The 18,682-nt window shown below is 39.9% G+C and overlaps 1 long non-coding RNA gene across 1 annotated transcript in view; it reads left to right on the top strand.

Moving 5' to 3' along the window:
• Positions 1-16,580: 16,580 nt before the first annotated feature.
• Positions 16,581-18,682, top strand: part of LOC118254732 (uncharacterized) — a 35,694-nt gene continuing 33,592 nt past the window's right edge. Inside the window, exons 1-2 of the long non-coding RNA XR_004780741.2 lie at positions 16,581-16,926; positions 17,548-17,627. This is a non-coding gene — a long non-coding RNA (uncharacterized LOC118254732). The remainder of the gene's footprint in view (positions 16,927-17,547; positions 17,628-18,682) is intronic.

Here is an 18,682-nt window from a genome sequence, read left to right as displayed (position 1 = left end):
ACAGGAGACAACCAAAGGATGCCTGGAAGTGTTTCAAGTGGCACAGTGCATCTTATATCTAAGTTGTAGACAGCATTTTCAGCTGGTTAAAGCAGGTGTACGCACCAGACTCTTAGCTGGGCAACTACGGGCTGATTTACCCTAATTTAACTTCACTGCAGTTTTGGGGGCTGACACTCCAAATTGTGGCTAGTGAGGATCTGGGGATCTTGCACTTCACATTCAGGGGTCTTAATAACCTTGGATTGATTTAAGATGCACAAAATGATAGTAGTAAATCATTAAAGAGCCAACCAAAGGGTACAAAGGACTACTGCAGCTGTGATGGTTTATTTAAAATGCATTATTATTGAACATAGAGGTGGCAAGACGTCCTTTTTCTTTCTTTTTTTTTTTTTTTTTTTGTAATTTTGCCAATCTTCAGCAGTTTGGGCAAAATTTTTTCATGCTAGGTGTCTGCCTCAGGGCGATTTATTGATAATTTTGCTGGCACTATGTTTTTGCTTTGTGTTATTTTTAAGAGGTTTATATACATTTTTACCTTCTCCAGCTGTAATGTTTCTGTTTGCTTTTAAAGCTGAATTTCTTTTACTGTTATTATTCCATACAGGAAGAATGGAAGGAAAGCCTTTCATTGTCACTTGAAGGTTAATTGGGGTGTTCTTTGGAGCATGCATCTTGGGACAGTGATGCCCAGATGACAAAAGAAAAATGTGCTCCTTCCAAGGCAACGACCTGGTAAAACAACAGTTCTTGATTGGGCTGAGAATTTGGGCCGAATTCCCACTTTTCTTGAAACAAAGGGAGAATTCTCCAACTGCAATGCAGATTCTTTCTCATGTGTTAAACCCACCTCAAAGATCACATGCAACTCTGCTCATACCCCTGTGCCCATTTATCACCGCAGATCTGATCACTGCCAGCATTTGGAGTCTTTAATCTGATAAAGCTGACAGAAGATGCTTATGCATACCATTAGGAAGGCAATATTCCATATGCTCTCTAATTGGTTTGGATTTATATTATTTCAATTTTTTATTATTTCTTTTCAATTTTAATTTTTCAATTGATTATTTCAATTTATTGATTGAATTTATTGAATTTATTGAATCAATATAGATTATTTCAATATTTAAATGTTGTTGAACGTAATTTAGATGTGTCAGACTCATAAGTAAGCTCTGGTGGGAGTTCATTATTGAAAAAAGATGCATCCACCAAGACTTTATCTGGATCCAGGCCCAAACGCAGCATTTTGCTTACCTCACGTGTAACTTTTGTCCATTCACTGTACTCCTATGTCCACTCATCTCTGACAGACACATTTGTTTTATCATGTCCCCTTCATTATAATATCTTTCTCCCGTGTCACAGAGTTTGTATATATATTTGTTTATTTGAGAGAGTGATAGCTGTTTCAGAGTGTGGAATCATCATAAGTGGAGTAAACAAAACGCTTGTAAGGATGCTGAAAGATATGAACAGCATCATCCACTTTAGCGACTGCCAGTCTAATGACACAGAACTTGATAACTGCCATCTTCTAATCTGGCTGTAGGGATCGGCAGTAGTATCTAGTTAGGGAAACAAGTGAAAAGTGAGCTCTTTCTTCCCCTAACTGCGATGCTTGATCTGCGGACACTTTATGCTGAGAGTTTTTGTTTCTTGTTAGTCCCATTTAATCTCTCATGTGAAGGGAAAAAAATTGGAAGGCAACATAAAGGTTTGTGACTGGATGTTTTTGTGACATATTTCTGTTATAACAGTAGAAGTCACCCCGAAGAAAGTCATGCACAATCACAGATCAGGTGTATAAACTGCTAATGCTTTTGACATGTATGTGCCCAGATGGCAAGGTGTGTAACAATTGGCTTAAGCTGCAAGGAATTCACTTATTCTCACCATGCCGCTCTGTGAGAGAAGTTTTCCTATAGCTGTCTTACAAATATTAGTAAGCAGAATTTAAACACAACACAGAATTTAAACCACAACTGCACTTTAAGGGTCCAAATGGTTTGTACCTACAAGGCTTTATACAGCCTTCTCCATTTATAAGGTACAGAAATTCTGTCATGTGTTACAATCTTGCTTTGATCTTGGCCTTGACGTTTGAAAGAGGAACTACTTTTCCTGTAGGCAGTTTCCTTGATTCCAGTAGGTTTGTGCAGTTTCTTCAGGACATGGTCACAAAGCAAGCTGGCAGTAATGGCAGAAATGCTATCTAAGGACAAATAAGTAAGAAAAGGTACATGGGTAGAGGTATGTATTTTACTAGACTTGCACAAAAAATGATTAAATAGGCAAGCGTGTGCCTGACAGCTTGCCTTGCTTATGATGACCATCTGATCTGACGGGAAGACGCCTACAATAGATGTGTTGTAGACATCTATAGAACAGTGACCTCGCAGGCAGGCATGAAAAATGACAAATAGGACTTCTAAGCATGTTTCAGGCAATTGGATATGGCCTCAAACCTCACATATTTTTCTCAGATTTTCCATTGGTTTAATCTTTTGAAGTGGGAAGAAAAGAGCTCTTGTTGGATGCTGAGAGGGAATATTTAACATACTTTCTGTCTTAACAGTGATCTTCTACCATACACCATATCAAGGAGTTACAATAATAAAAGCATTTCTATGCGTTTCTTCTTTTCTTGAAAAGGTTGGTATATTTCATAGCCTGCTCACCTCCATCTCTGGGCTGAAGTAAGCAGTCTTCGTTGCTGGGTCTTCTTTTTCTCTCTCTTCGCTTCTCTTGCAGCTTGACGCACTACTGTCAGTGACATTCTTATTAATATTTTACTTTCTTCTCTGGCTTGAAGCTCTGTAATAGTTAAATAGTTTCTCATCTTGTGCTTAAGAATAGAAAACCACCTTCATATTCAGGTAGAAAGCTTTTTCCAAACTGGTGGCCCAGCCAAGTCCTTTGAAGATAAACCCTTTGAAGCTGTTCACCTAAGCTGTTTCATCTTTGCCTGATTTTGTTTATTTGTTGTTTGTTTCCTGAAGATTTCAACTCTTCTGTCCCTTTGGTTTAACTCTGGCCACACAGGTGGGATAATGTCACTTAGATAAATACATAATATAGTTGTCCTCACCAAGTTATGTAGGTTCCACCAGTGGGGAGAAAAGATTTCTCCCCATAAGAGTCTCCATAAGACTTCAATGACATACAGTCTTTTCTTTATATAAGGTAGGAAAAAAGCATTATATGATCTGCATTTGAAGTCACTTTGTATAAAAACTTTTGTTTCAAGTGACTTTTCTTACTGCTTGTATCATCATCTTTGACTAACCAATTTTATCTGCTTTATGCGAACTGCTTTTCTTTCCTTCAAATATATTAGACTGAAGTGCATTGCTTTTGAAATGGGTACTACAGAATACAACCACCATCACCCTTTAAATATTATATTTTTAAAGGTTTTTCTTCCTCTTAGTTCATAACCAGGGCAATCTTTTTTTTATTATTATTTTTATTTTTTGGTTGGTTGTTTTGTTTTGTTTTTTTTTTGTTGTTGTTGTTTGTTTCTTTGTTTGTTTGTTTTTAATTCTGAGAGGTAGATATACTGGACATTTTGCAGATGGTCATCATAGCAATAGTGTCAGAAATCACAAGGAGGTGCTGGAACAACTCATTTTCCTCACCCTGGACAAAACTCCATCCCTCTAGATGCATTTCTACATGTGTGATGTGTATATGAGTGGAAGATAAACTTATCAATAAGTAGTCATGATATATGGTAAGTTTGTAGTAGTAAAGACTGATTTGCACATTTTTAGTTACATATAGCAGCATTTTAAAATCTGCTTGCCTGTGGGATATATCAACTGCTTAAGAATAAAATGACTTCTTCCTCGGCCATGGGGCAGGTTGCATGCTGCAGTCAATAATAGCAGAATTTAACTCAAGCAAATGGCTGCAAAAACAGATATTTTCTCCAAATAGCAACAGGTTGATCATAATATTCCAGGCTCATCAAGGAATTTATAACTCACTAAGATAATTAATGACTTTAAATGGGGGGAAAGGGCATTTGGATTTAGAAGGAACCACAACTTAGATTTCAGTTTAAATTAATCACTGCTATTGTTTAAAGGTCTCAGTGACACTGGGGAAAAGGATGAACTTATTTGTGTTTGGAATTTTAATAGCAGTTAGAATTCTCCATAATAAACATAACCAAAATACTATCTCTTGTCAATCAAACTGACTAATCAGATCAGCAAGGGTGGATAGCCAAGGAACAATACCCTCTTGACTGACAGATGCCCACAAACTCTTTTGAGTATATGGGCAACACAAAGAGAAATTAAAATATTTTCTAATTCTTTAGGGAAAGGATTGTAAGAAAATGTTTTCTTTATTCATAGTAGGATGATGCAAGTGAAGCTCATCTTAAACAGTGAAAGGTGAGGGAGCTTTTCCTATGGGCCTCCAGGCATTTTGATCTCTTATATTTCAAGGATGTATTTTTGCACGCTTAATCCAAATTCATCCATGGCAGAAGGGACAGCCCTCTAAGGAGCACTTACTTTCCCCATCAGCTTTCACCCGTGAAGTTCAATGGCAGGAAGTTTTGTAGGAGCATGAGTACAGAGGTGAAATACATAGGACCCCTAATCTTTTTGAGTGTACTGGCATTCCCAAAGTGACTCTGTGTGTGGCAAAATGTCTTTTCTAAATGTCACAAAATGGCTGGCTGGGCTCTGTGGTCCCATGAGTGGCTGCACAGCTCTTACGCAGTGCTGTATATTGCAGTCCTTGTGTTACCTTTCAGTTACACTGTTAAAAATGCTAAACCTCGTAATGCAGCACAGGAGAAAAATTCATCCAAGCTGATGTATTCAGACAGCTCTATCTTCAAATAGTTCTGAATAACAATGAAACTCAAAGCATTACATTTTGCTTGGTGTCAAAGCAAATAATTTGCAGAATCATCAATATCACAGAATTTCCACATCCACTACTGGTGTAGCAGGAGCTGATTGAAATTTTTCTTAAGATTACTCCGATATCCTCAAAAACAAACAAACAAACAAAACTACCAAAGTTGGCAAATCTGCTGTGATCTCTAAGATCATAAAAAAAAAAAAAAAAAAAAAAAAGTTGATTCTGGACGGTTTGAAGGATTTGACTTGTATGACACAGAAAAATCAAGAGCACCTGAGCCATGTGGTTCCAATCAAATACTGTTTTTTCATATAGTCAGCTGAAAGACCACAAAGTTGAAAATAAACATAGATCGAATGCATACTTCAGACTGTGAGCAAAGGGATGCACATGAAGCACAGTGTAATGCCATAGGCAGAAAGATTGGATTTAATGCTGGTCTGTTTTGTGATAGCACTTCTCAGACTGTGTATATCCTAGCAACACAGCCTCTGGCCCCAAATACTCATAATCTTGGTATAAAATGTGGGCGCAGTTCTTTGACTGCTGAGAAATGGAGTCCTGAGCAGGGACAGTCCTGAGGTGCTGTTCCCTTTGTTCTATAACATTTGTGAAATTGCTCCAGTGATTCAATGCCAGGTTAAAAAATGCAACTCCAATTTCTCTTTCTATGTACAAAGAAAACACCATAAATGTAATTGCAAGTAAATCGCAAAAAATTGAGAGCGAAGGTAATTAATCAGTGGGATGGATTACTAAGGGCTGCAGTAGAATTTCCATGCTTTAGAAATTTTTCATCAAAGTTGCAGACCTTTAGGAATGTTATATTTAACTATGAAGCATTGGGCTTGATTACAGCAATTACTGGGAGAAATTCAATCTGACGCAGGAGGTCAGACAAGTTGCTCTCAATAGGCTTGTCTAGCCTTAAATTCTGTGGCCCTATGGATTTTTTACACAGCTGTAGTGTGTGCAAACTGATGTAATCTTACTGATATTGCTTCCTGCATTCCTTCCTGCCTCTCATGAATAAACATCTCCCTCACGGAGGACTTTCCAGTGCAACCAAGTATGAGTTTATTTCTAAAAACTGAATAACTGCAGGTGGGAAAACTGCTGTTTGATTCGTGCTGGGAAGCTGTGACCACCCCCTTTCTGCCAGAACACAGGGTCCAGCCCTGAGGCTTATAAGATGCCAGCCTAGCACACAACTGGATTTGTGTCTTTGTGAGAGCAGAGGTGGAGGAGAAACAGATCTTCATGAAGTTGCTCTGTAGGATACCTTGTTCTCTCGGGAAGCGTGGGTTGGGAAGTGAGAATTAGTCCCATGGTAGATGGATTTACAGCCCATCAAAGATTAAAGAAAGATGTGATACAGAACAGAGTTGTGCTGGCTAATTATATGGCAGTGTGATTGCTTCATCTCTCTCTCACTAGCCAGCCATTTGACATGTGTGTACATACACTACCACATAAATGCTTATTTTGTATGTACACTGCTCACTGGCAGAGGTAATAAACACTGACCTCTGTGTCCTCTGGTCATTCTTTCAGTGGACACCTAAGGACATAATATGGCATACAGCTTTGGAATAAGGCTAGCCTGTAAAAGCTGCAGGATAAAGCATATTGCGAGTGTGAAATTAATTACCTTACTAAGGCTAATGCCAGACTTCATATTGGAAAGCTAAAGTAGGCCAAGGTGAGCTAGGGATGTAATTACAATGGAGATACAACTGCTGTTTAACTCAGCAGTAAACCTAATAAGAGTCAAACTGCAGGTGCTGACACGACTGTCATAAGCAGTGTCCCGTTTTCTTAACCATGCAGGAGGATGCAGTAGAGAATGTGATGGCTATAAATGAACAGATGAATTAAACACGGTCCTGGATTGAAATTGAGGTCTTCCTTTCCTGCAGGCTTAATTCTTGTTAATAGTTTGCCATTTCTAAACTGTCATTGTTTTGATGAAGGAATGCACTTGTGTTAATCAGGTTGCCAGTGTGTGTTTATGGCACAGAGGAAAACTCACTGTTTTGTTACCAGGTCTGAGGTACCCTGGAGAACTGCAGGAGGTAGTGTGTTTAAACAGATTTGATTTCCTCTTTTCTAAAAGAAAAAAAAAGCTATTGTTATTATGCTGTTTATTTATTCTTAGTTTTGCTTTGTGTACATGTTCTTGCATTTCTGAACTTTAGTTGCAAATGTTACAAGAATATTTTTGGTGATAAGTGGTTTCCCTCAAGCTGCAGTTTCCAGTTCTCACCCAGCTATAGATTTGCAGGGTATCTGTGGGTGAACGTGAGAATTAGGAAGTGGGAGAGAAGTTTCTGAGAAATGGTTTATACAGGAAAGACCGTATTGGACTAACTGAGGTGTGGACAAAGACTTCAGCAATAAGGATATTTTTACATGATGAAACAAGATGCCTATAGACTCAACGAGATCTTAACTGAATAAAGCCTTTTCTCTGAAGAGACAAAATGTTCCTCTACACTTCTCCCTCTCTGTTAAGCAAAACAGTTCAGCTACTCTTTCAAATATTGGATTCAGGTTCCCAACTTTAACACATTCACAGACCACTTAAGAACATTTTCACTCCCATCCCCAGCAGTTGCACAGATCTCGTTGACTTTGGCGATACGAGGTTATGTCATTGCACTGTGGTGTTACTTCTTGTCCTGCAAGAATGCCACTTACTTAAGCACAAAAACGTAACTGTTGTCAGGAAAACAACCATCTGCTATTCTGAGCGGATGTCTGGTGAACTGTTTGGTTTCTGCATGCCAGGAAAGGTGGATATATAGCCATGGATTTACTTGAAGTGGCTAACAATTTGTTATGTTGCAACAAGAAATAGAGCAGAGTCCTGCAAAACCAAACATTTGGCTGGATTACTCTATTGTGGTATTACTTAATGCATAGGTATAGTGTACCTGGAAAATACATCATTGTAGTCGGTATTGGAAAATGCTTCATTTCTAATTGGTACCTCTACATAAATCTAGTCCAGTGCAGCATTTCCTCTGAAACCCCTGTTAGTCTAAATGTCCCTCCTCCCCTGTGAATAACATAATTTGTCAGGGAAAAATTGCTACATCCTTCTGCTTAAGTGTTGTGAACAAAGACAGTACCTGCAGCTTGTGCCCAAGGTCATAACGAAATGCTAGTGTCTTCTCAGGCTGCATTGAGTACCCATCTGAGGGATGTGCACAGGTAAGCTGCTTGTGACATTAAGACCAAAAGGCTCAGTAGTGCAGTCCCCTAAGCACATGAAAAAGCTCTGAGCTATTTTCGTCAGCAGTCATAAACTGAATGAAGTTTGGCCAAGCGTATGCTGAAAACATTTCTACTCAGCCTGGACCATTATTAATTATGTGTATTTGAAGAAATGTGTTCATTGTACAACACTTGATAATAGAACTCTTGTGATATTCTATACTGGTGAGCAAACTAATACAGCTATAGTAGCTTCTCACTTGCATGGCCGACAACCAAGCAAAGCTGCCATTACCCATTACTTCATGATATTTAAAAATAAGGTCCTAAAAAAAAAAAAGTGCTGCTCTGTCAGCAGAAAATTTCCTTTGTGTGTAATGCAGCTTCCCAGAACAATGCAGCCTTGCCCTGCAATCACCAGAGCTGTGCTTATGGTTCTGGAAGATAGTCCTCCACACTTGGCACGAGTCCTCTCCTCTCAATCTTTTTGCTTGGCAAAGTTGGAATTTTTTAACTCCATAAAACCTGAGCCAGGAAGCTCTCCCCCCCACCCCAGCTCTTGTCTCTGTGCATCAAATTATCATTTTTTAAAAGGCACAGTGAAGCACGAAAACATTTGCTTTAGAATGTCATTCTATGTAGCATTACTAACAAAGAGAGAAGTGCAAGCTAAACATTTATTTATTTATTTATTTATTTTTATCTAGGATTCATTCTGGGAAGGGGAGATTTTTATCTTTGGGGAGTTTTTATTTTATTTTATTTTTTTAAAGAAATCAAAGTGCATGCTTTTGATGACTGCAAAAGAAACATTAAGTAAACGTCTCTTTTTTAGCCAAAACTTTTTTTGGTGCAAATTGCACATATGGTGTCAAAGAAATATCAACTGAATAAGTGCTGCTTTCATCAAGTTACAGGAAAGAATGAAGGGGAAGAGAAGGAGGTGCAGAGGGAAGGTTTGTAGGCCATGTAGCAACAGTGCCAGGCGAGGTGCAAATTGTTTCAAGAGTTTATTTTTCAAGAGCATGGGTGTATTCTGCTTGCAGTAATGCTATTAGCTAGCAAGCTTCTGTTTTTCTATATAGACATTTCTGCTGCTGGTTTTCGTGCATTGACCTAGTGTGTTTCACAAGGGAGTAAGGAGATGCATTTGTCTTGCATGATGCAATCTCGATCTCGGTGAGTGCCTTTCAAATTTGGGATTTAACTCAGGCACTTCAGCTTTGCCTAAAATTAAATATAATTAGCATAGCCCCACCAGCTGTATAATTAACTAACTAACACTTGTGACCTCTTCTCTGCCAAAGTTTGGGAATAAGCATTTCTTCATGTGTTGTTAATGTCTGCAGCAAGCGGGTAGGAAAGAGCAGAGGAAAGTAAGGTTATCTAGTTAACAAAATTATGCTGCCCATGCTCTCAGCATCCATTCAGTGTGCATCGCAGGTTCCCAACCAGCATTTAAGAACTTACTTATCCTTTAAAAGCACCGAGTTGTGGTTTCTTTTGCAGTCTGCAGCAACAAGTGAAAAACCCTCAGTACCACTGCTTGTTTCCCTACGGCTCAACTTGTGTCACCAAAACCCCGAGGAACATATTCCTGGCAGGAAGGTGAAGGTGCAGGCCGAGCAGCAGCCCTGTGCTGGTGACATGGGCTATACCTGGAAGCCAGCCAGCACGTGGGCTAAGTGGGAAGTCATGTTGGCTCCCTGCAGGCTGGCTACAGGTGGCTTGGTGCCGATTGACAGACTGCCCTTATGCTGCCACTGCTGGGCCAATTGACACTTTAGCAGGGCTTTCAGGTGCAAGAAGGAGAGCAGCAATCTGTTCCCTTCCCCGGCCCTCCTGCCCCAAGCAACCTGATTTCTTCTTGCTTGAGGCTGGAGCTCCTTGCCTTTGCTTTGTTTGCGCGTGTGAGTGTGCACTTCGTCCCTCTTATATTCTGTGACGTGTGGGTGGCACTGGAGGTCACCACACTAGCTCCGTCCCTCTGACACACACCAGGATGTGGCAATCCACCAAAAACTAGCCTGGCCAAAGTGTTCCCTGGCCACGCTTCCTGCACCCTTCCACCTCCAGCATCCTCCCTGCCCCTGCTAGGAACCTAGGGCTACTTCCTTGGCCACTGTTGTCAGAAAACACTTGTTTGCCAAAAATGAAATATTTTGCAGAAGTGCAGCTCAGCCCCACTGTTGGCAGGGTGTTGTTTAGACGTAGAGCGCAGTGGAAGGAGGCTGATGAGGGGGCAGGCAAGGAGACAAAAGAATGAGAGATGAGGGGCTTGGTGTCAGGAGATCTCATCCCTTCACCTTGCAGTTGTATGTGATTTTTTCAGGCATGGGTACACTTCATTCAAATACCTTGTGTCTCTGATTTTCAGTAAACTCTGGACATATGTGCATATGGACAAAGGAGGAGGAAAGGCATGGGAAACGATTCCTGTTTTTTTCACAAATGTTTTTGAAAGATGGCTGTTTTTCTTGGCATCCTAGTAAAAAAAAAAAAAAAAAATCTGAAGACTTCCTGTATTCCACAACTTTTTCACATCTTTTCCCTGACAGCCATCCTATGCTCTCATTGTAAATATGTCCACTTGCACAATATGTATTGTGAAGAAAGACCTAGCAGTGCACAGATAAAACCCATCATGGATAGTCTGGAAGCAAACATCATCAGTCAAACACTTTGCACATTGCTGGAGTGCAGTTTTTACCACTGATATTAATGTCTGAAGTGCCGGATTGATGCTGTTTTCTTTGATTAGATATTATGTTGCAATTACATTTCCTAATCTAATTTTCATCACTGAAGAGTATTTGAATTTTAGGGTTCAGAGTTGTTTTTTTTTTTTTTTTTTTTTTGGAGGGGGGAGGGTGGTGGTCTTTTTTTGTTTCTTTAATCCTTTACATTCCTGCTGCTGCTTGATTTCACTGTGATCCAGGCTCTTTATGTTACACTGTTTTCAGAATTAAATTATTTAGGAATGTGCCTGGATTAGACTGCACAACTGCATTGTGTTACTCATTATGTAATTAATAACTGAAATTTCAGTCTTATTAATATTTTCTGAAATGCATTGTAAGGTTATAATTAACAATTTCACAGTCAGTCCTGACTCCCTCTTTAGTACAAGTCATCAGGAGCATAGTGACACTTTCATTCTAATGACATATCAGGGGAAGAAATGGGCTTTTGGAATTCTAATAGGACAGACTCTGTAGGTATTAAATGCCTAAGATAATTGGTTAGTGCCATTTTATACATTGCATTGTACAGGAGAAGAGGTGTGCATTTGAATGGGATTTGCAATCAGAAAAAGAGAAACATGTGTAACATGGAAACATATATATTAGAGGATAAAACATTTTTAGGTCATCTGGCCCATCCATGGGATTAAGGTAGTTCTCTGCTGCACCTCTTTTAATGCATTCTGTCCTGTACCTTACATGTTTCCAGTGAGAGACTTCTCATAAACTCCTAGGGATTTTATGTGACAACATAATAGATAGCTAGGCTTCCATTATGCTGGTTTTCTAGAGAAATAATTTATGCTCTGACTGAAACAGTGGATCAAACTGTATGAAAATAGGTAAGTATGTGACTTGTTCTTCCCATGCACTTCTTTGTTAAAGCTTGCTGATGGTCACTGCGCAGTGAAGAGCTGGGAAAAAAGCCATGAGAAGAAAATGAAGAAAAATGAATATAATCTATATATGCTAACTCCTAAAGATATTTGATATGGTTTCATTGTTACATACTGTTGATGCTGGGCAAAGTTTTAAGGAATAGGGTTTCAGCTCCACGTTTTGACATAGAGATTTTGTGTACACCCTTGGACAACAGAGACATTTTGGAATATGTAAGAATGGCTAACATTCAGGAACAACCAGGAACAACCTTACTTTTCTGTGCCTCAAACTGAAAAAGGAAAATCAGATAATTTCAAGTGTACTATGCCAAGAAAAAATACATTCATCATAAAAATTACTGTAGCTAGCTTCAGAAATAATTGGCAGTTAATTTGTTCCCTGCTTTTTGTCATCTCGGTGGAGGTCAGGCAGCTGAGGGCAAACCACGGGTAAGAAATTATCTGTGTGGCTTGGAGATGGCAATGCTAGGCTGTCCTAGGCTGGAGGAGAAATCAGGCAGCAACATCGTGTCCAGGGCTCCAGCCCAGCTTTTACTAAGTAAGTGCCACGTATAGCAGTTACATGTCTGCATGGGAAATAAAATGACGGTTGACCTGAGGTGTCAGAAATGCCATTTCAAATGGCTTAGAAACTGCTTTTATTCCTGTCTCACTTCAAATACCACCTAAATGGCAAAGAAAGTCTGTAACTAGACTCAGATAAACTCACTTTAGCAGTCTGTCTGTGCGTCTTCCCGGTAACTGAAGCTGCCTTGTCAGATCGATATCCAACAGAAGCTCCTAGTTTATTTAATAGCTCATTAAATAAGTCCCATGTTCTTTTACCAGCTCCTTAGTTCATTTCAAAAACCTACTAAAATGACCACTGCTTTGACATTGCAACTGCCTCTGCATGGAGGCAGCAAGCAGTAGCCTCACAGCTATTTACAGCCCAGTACGTCAGCCTTGTTCCACAGCATGCAACACACTTCGTATGCAGCATCGTGTTCCCCATTTTGCTTTCCAAACAGGTTTCTTCAACAAAGTGCCCAGAAAAAATGGGTACTGTACTGTACAAATAAAATGAAAAAACAACCTTGACCACTTTTACCTTCACTGGTTCTTAGTTCCTTTTCAAGTAGAGATCACCTTGTTGTCTAGCAAGATGCCTCAGGTTTTGCCAGACCTGTGATTCAACATGTCTCACCATACTTGAAATACCTGATAAGACTGAGAGTTAAACGAGACATGCTTTGTTCTATAAGTAAGAGCTAAACATTATACCTGTGGACCCATTGTGTTTAGCAGCCTGCTGTTTTAGGGAAGGAGGCTGGTAGCAAGCATGGCTGGTTCCTTCTTTTAGTGTATGTGACTGGATGACCCGTGCTTCCCAAGTTATTGCTTCTCAGCTGAGGCATGATAAATGGGCATGTCCGCTTACTGGCCAGTTGTGGAGTAAAACTGGCCTCATAAGCCATGCTAATGAGCATGCTGTGAACCACACCAAGGGAAAAGGTATTCTGCTTCGCAGCTCAGGTGAAAAGCACGCGTGCAACCAGTTTGTATGTCTCAGCTGCTAAGCAAGGGCTCAACTATTTTTGTTCAAATGCAGGCTCTTATATCTTCTTCCACATAAAAACACTGGTCTCTCCCAGTTGCAGGCAGTGTTTCTTCCTATATTATGCTATTTCTTTCAGACTAATAGAAGAAATATATACATGTATATGTACTTATGTACATACATATGCATGCATACATTTGCACAAATATATGTATTTAAATATATATAGAAAGTGTTAGGTGAATGTGGTATCTGAAAGAATCATATGCCGGGTCAGAGACTGGAATACTGCATTAGTTGTGCATGCTTTTCTGAGTTTCCCTCAACTAGTTTTTCACACTGCTTTTGTCTATGTGTGAATAAAAGCTTAGTTCTCCTGAATTTGATGGGTATATGGAAATGTGAGTCTTTTGTCTGCAGAAGACATGATGTACAGACAGCAGCAAAGCAGGGATCCTTCCCAGGTTCTTTGAACAGGTGTGGCATTGGAGCTGTATGGGGTTAGAATATGAGCTTGGCATTAACAGATAAGTTGTTTTTATTTTCTGTCTGAGCTACTGAATTCCTCACAGCTCTCCAATCCTGACAGAGAAAGTAATTTTCCAAAACAGTTAATTCCTTGATTTGTTACTGCCAGCAAGGCATAGTGAAGAGTAGAGTAATAGAGATTCATTCAATACCATAGGACAGAGAGGAACAGTGGCATGTTGAGCACCCCTTTGGGATTAGGAAGCCTGATTGCACAGATACCAAGAGCAGAGCTTCCACATCTGTTTGTGCAGGTAGGAATGCTGTTTGACAAGGGCACAGAATGACGTTACTGTCACAGGATTATTGGGTACAGCTTGAATATACTTGGCAGTATCCCATGACCTTCTCATCTGCTCCAGGTTCTCCCCTGATAGCAGAACTGTCTCTAGCTACACGTTAATTTTTCTGATGGTTTCTAACATTTCTGGATAGAGGATGTCACTGAAGATTGCTGAAGAAAATAAATAAATAAATAAGAAAGATTGGTAAGCCCTGAATCACGGACAGAAACTTTCGTTCTGCTCTCCTCCTGTGTGGACCACTTCAGCTGTAGCTCAGGAGACTGCTGAAATCTCCTCTTAAATGGTAAAAATGTAAAGTTGATTTCCCATTGACTGGGATACTATACAGTTGTTCACACCAGGATAAAGCAGACAGAAAGATGTGGCATTATGATTTGATACAATTTTTATTTAATTTCTGCTAATTTTAAAGAAATTATGTAAGATTTGGGATAGAGGAAGTGGAAACTGTGTGTCTGACTGTGCCTATGACTGCCTGCTACTGCATACAGTAGAAATGCTTTCAAAAGTGTCTGTGTCTAATTAAAAGCCACCAATGATATTTAGCCGACAGAAGTCTGCTTAGCAGACTGGTGGTTCAGCAATGGATTAGGAGGTAGGAATATTAAGAATAAACTTTGAAATTAATAAAAAGACCATTAAGTATTGTTCATTTTCTCTAATTGTTTAATAAAAGAAAAATGTTAAAATAACAGAAAATTAAAATGGATAAATATAGTTCTGGTGTGACTTAGTGTGCCAAGCTAACAGAATGAACAAAAGCAATAAGGTTTTTGAGCTTTTGCAGAACTGAAATCCCCAGAGATCGTAAGTGGGAGAATATCTAGTCCAATATGTGGATCTTTATGGATTTTGGAATATCTGGAGGAGGGAAACTACAGTAAAAATGAGAGCTGCAGAAGCTGGGAGGTCAGCAAATTCACTGATTGCAAATTGTGCAAATTCACTGATTGCCTTACTTTTTTTTTTTTTGTAGCTGTTATTGCTCTGTTCAATTTTAAATAAATGAACAGCTAACCAAGAAGCTTTATTTAGCCTGTTTCTGTATTCTTTGTTTAGGCAAAACCACCAGCAAATTTTCAATATAGGAAGCAGGGAGGCTCTTAGCAAAAAAGACTGTATGTTGCTATATGTAACCTCACAATACCCTGTGATAAAGATAGTCCAAGCAGATCAAATTATGATTTTACAAAAATAGCTTCTGCCCTCCCTGAAATCCTATACTAGATTCTGACACGCTTGTCTCAAAGAATTCCACTGTAAACTGTGGGATTGTTTATGTAGCAGTCTGTAAGATTTCTCAATGTGAAGAGAAAAGTGGCAGAAAAATGCAGTCTTTACTTTGGCTTTATCAGCTTTAAAACCTCTCCCTGTTTTGTAGAATAATGGTAGGATAGTATCTGTTCTGCACATTCCCTTTTTTTTAAAATCTAGTCTTGTTTTCATTATTGAATCAACTCTTTGTAGGGATTTATTCCAGAAAACCTGGAATTCAGATAGTCAGGGGAAAATTAAAATCCTGGGAATTCTGGGAATACACAGGCAAGTCACATAAATGGGAGCAAAATATGTCTTTTAAAACAGGATTTCTGCCCGTGTGTGCAGTGTGGAATAATTTTCAGCAGATGGATTGGACAATGTGTGAAGGAATGGGCTCTTTGTTTCGACTCCAGCCCAAATCAGTAATTGTTGCTCTTCTGATGGCAGCTAAGCAGTCCATGGGAAATGACTTAGTGGTCTCAGTCCAGTCTTATGAGTAGCTGTTCATTACATGAAGGCACTAATGAACTGAGCAAAGAAGAAAATGGTGGGGGGAATTGTGGAGACTGAAATTCCTTTTACTCTGCGTGTCAGGCAGGATCAGAGTGATGTAGAACCTGAGTGGGTTAATGTTGGGTATTGTAGCTGAGACCCCACATCATGTGGGTTACTTAGGTATTGTAGCTGAGAGTGATTTGGTACATCCCACAAGCATCAAAATCTCAGGAAGGGTAAAGAAAAGGTTTGTCTCTGCTATGTCTTGCCCTAGTTTTCTTTGTCTGGAGCTAGTCTCGATGAGATGTGAGAAAGGGAAAAAAAAAAAAAAATCTTCCTATCTTCCTCCTCCCTACTCTGGGGCCACCCTGCCCACAAATTCAGTTGTGATGTGGTAGAGACTTCTCCAAGCCTGGTGGTGTCTCTGGAGCTGGACAGGCCGACATGGATGAGGATGTGACCAGCTCTGTGCAAGTCAGGATGATGCCGCCTTGACCACCTGCCCCTTGAGTCACACACTGCTGCCCATGGCCAGCTCACAGAAATCACCACATCCTGTGAGAGCAATGTGATGGGGCCAGGCATTTAAAATCAGAGCAGCTTGGCAGCATGAGCAATAGATGCAAAAAAACAGAGGAAGATGACGTGAACCACACACCCTCTTTCACCACAGGCTGCCACCGAGCAAACGGGGCTTGTGCTGCTGTCAAGAGCTTCAAGCACAGCAGCATTGGGGTCAGCTCTGGGGGCACCTTTCTCCCACCTCATTACCGAGACTCTGTCTTTCTGTTTTCTCTCGGTTTTCAGCTCCTTGTGCTTCTGAGGAGGGTGAAGGACAAGAGGAGCCTCCTGGCTGAGAGCCCCAGCACCTCCCGGGGACAGTGGTGGTGGCTACTCCCCCTGCATGAAATCCTTGCAGGACTGGCTGCGTCTCATGACAGTGTTGCTTTCTATAGGGACTCATTTGGGTTGCTTACATCCTGTGCTGGATTTAGAAGACCTACAGTGTTACCATGGCAACAGTTTCTCCTTAAGTATAGGTGAGAATGTAAGTTAATTTTAAATAAGGTGAAATGAAGGAGGGGAGTGAAAAAGCTCTCACAAGATGTCTGAAGCCGCAAAGATGTATCTTGTCTAACATGTTTGGTAAGAAAGTTTCCTAAGTTAATTCCCCATCCTTGAGGTTACATCCTCCTCATAACTAAAAGGTAGTTCAGGGCCAGTTTTTTGGACGGTCAATATTTGTGGTGGTCGCAGTCCTGGGAAGCTGTCATTTCTACCTCTGTGTTCCCCGCATACATGCGCAAGCCAGCGATGCATTGCTGAACACTCTGTGTGCAGTAGGCTTGGAAGATGAATAAGCCCTGGAAACAGCACATTGAGCTGGATGCTCTGAGGATTCAGGGAGTGTGGGATCAATGCAATTTTTCTGCTGCCACTGGTTGTTAGCAGGAGAGTCCAATGGGACCTCCTTTGTGCTGTGGCCCAAACTCTGCCTTCAGCAGTAACCTCAAAATCTAAAGCTTATTTATATAAGTAAAATATATATATATGCAAATCTGTATGTGTATGTGTGTGTATTTATTGCATTTTATCATTGGAAACTGAAAAAGAAAAAAAAGAAAAAAAAAAAACAAAATTGAAATGTTCTTTTTATACAGAAATTATCTGGAGAAGAAAAAGCAACGTGTGCCTGAGAGGGCACAGACACAAGGAGTGCTGCTCGCAGATTCATTGCAGGGTTGGCCCTTTTTGCTTTTTATCAGCCCAATCAGAGCGCTCTTTCTCTCTCAGCTCTGTAATTGGCACTTATCGCCCCCATGTGCAAGTGTCTTGTCCTTTAGATTAATATCAGGGTAACAGCGAGAGATCCAGAAGCCACTTAAACGTTCACCTAGTCATTTAACTCTCTGTGATCCATACTGTGTGGGAGTTACCTTCTTAATATATACGATTTACGGCTTAAGAGTGGGTATCTTAAGAAAAAGTGAAGGGTGGTTTGTGCAAACCCATTTGTGACACTGATGACAATTGCACTGGGAGAAAAGCTATATCCTACATGACCTTACAGAAGCAGTGGGGGTTGAGTGCTGTGTTCTGAAATCGGAGTTACAAAAGGATGCTATTGAGATTTTTGTAATAAACAGTTGCTTGGTAACCAGCTTCTGTAAATCTTTTGGCAGCACTGGTAGAAAAAATATCTATGCCCAGGTGCTTGTCCCTTCCATTTACCTAGAAGTGACAGTCACACAAACAGAAATAAGACTGCTACCTCCTACTGGTCCTTTCATGGCCAGCAATTTACCAGGCAGTAAGGCACAAAAAGCTGAGGTAAAGTTATGGTGCAGATTAATAAATAGCATAACCTTTTAAAAATTCCCTTCCTCACCATGATTTTCAGAGCTGCTTTTGCACTTTTTATCTCCGTTTCATTATTTGTTTTGCCATGAGTCACTTCCGTACTGCTGCTGCTTAGCGCAAGAAAAAGCATCTCTTCTGGAGCTGAAAGACAAAATTTCTAGCATATAAATGCTCCAATACTACAGAAGAGCTGTGTAATGTTATGAATTCACTTGACGTTTCCAACTTTTTTACTCTGAATTTCTTCAGTTGCATTGGTGAACTGATTTATGTTGGTGATGAGATCTTATATCTGTATGCAGATAAGTGGTGTATGCAGAAGGCTTAATTAGAGTATCATGTGATTTCAAGCTAGTCACTGTTAAAATCACAAGGTAAGAAAGGAGTTGGCTGCTGACATAATGATTATTTTGTTTCCAAAACCATCTGGATTAC

This window comes from Cygnus atratus, chromosome 2, assembly GCF_013377495.2.
Source record: "Cygnus atratus isolate AKBS03 ecotype Queensland, Australia chromosome 2, CAtr_DNAZoo_HiC_assembly, whole genome shotgun sequence".
Lineage (NCBI taxonomy): Eukaryota > Metazoa > Chordata > Aves > Anseriformes > Anatidae > Cygnus > Cygnus atratus.
This window is presented reverse-complemented; position numbering and strand designations above follow the sequence as displayed.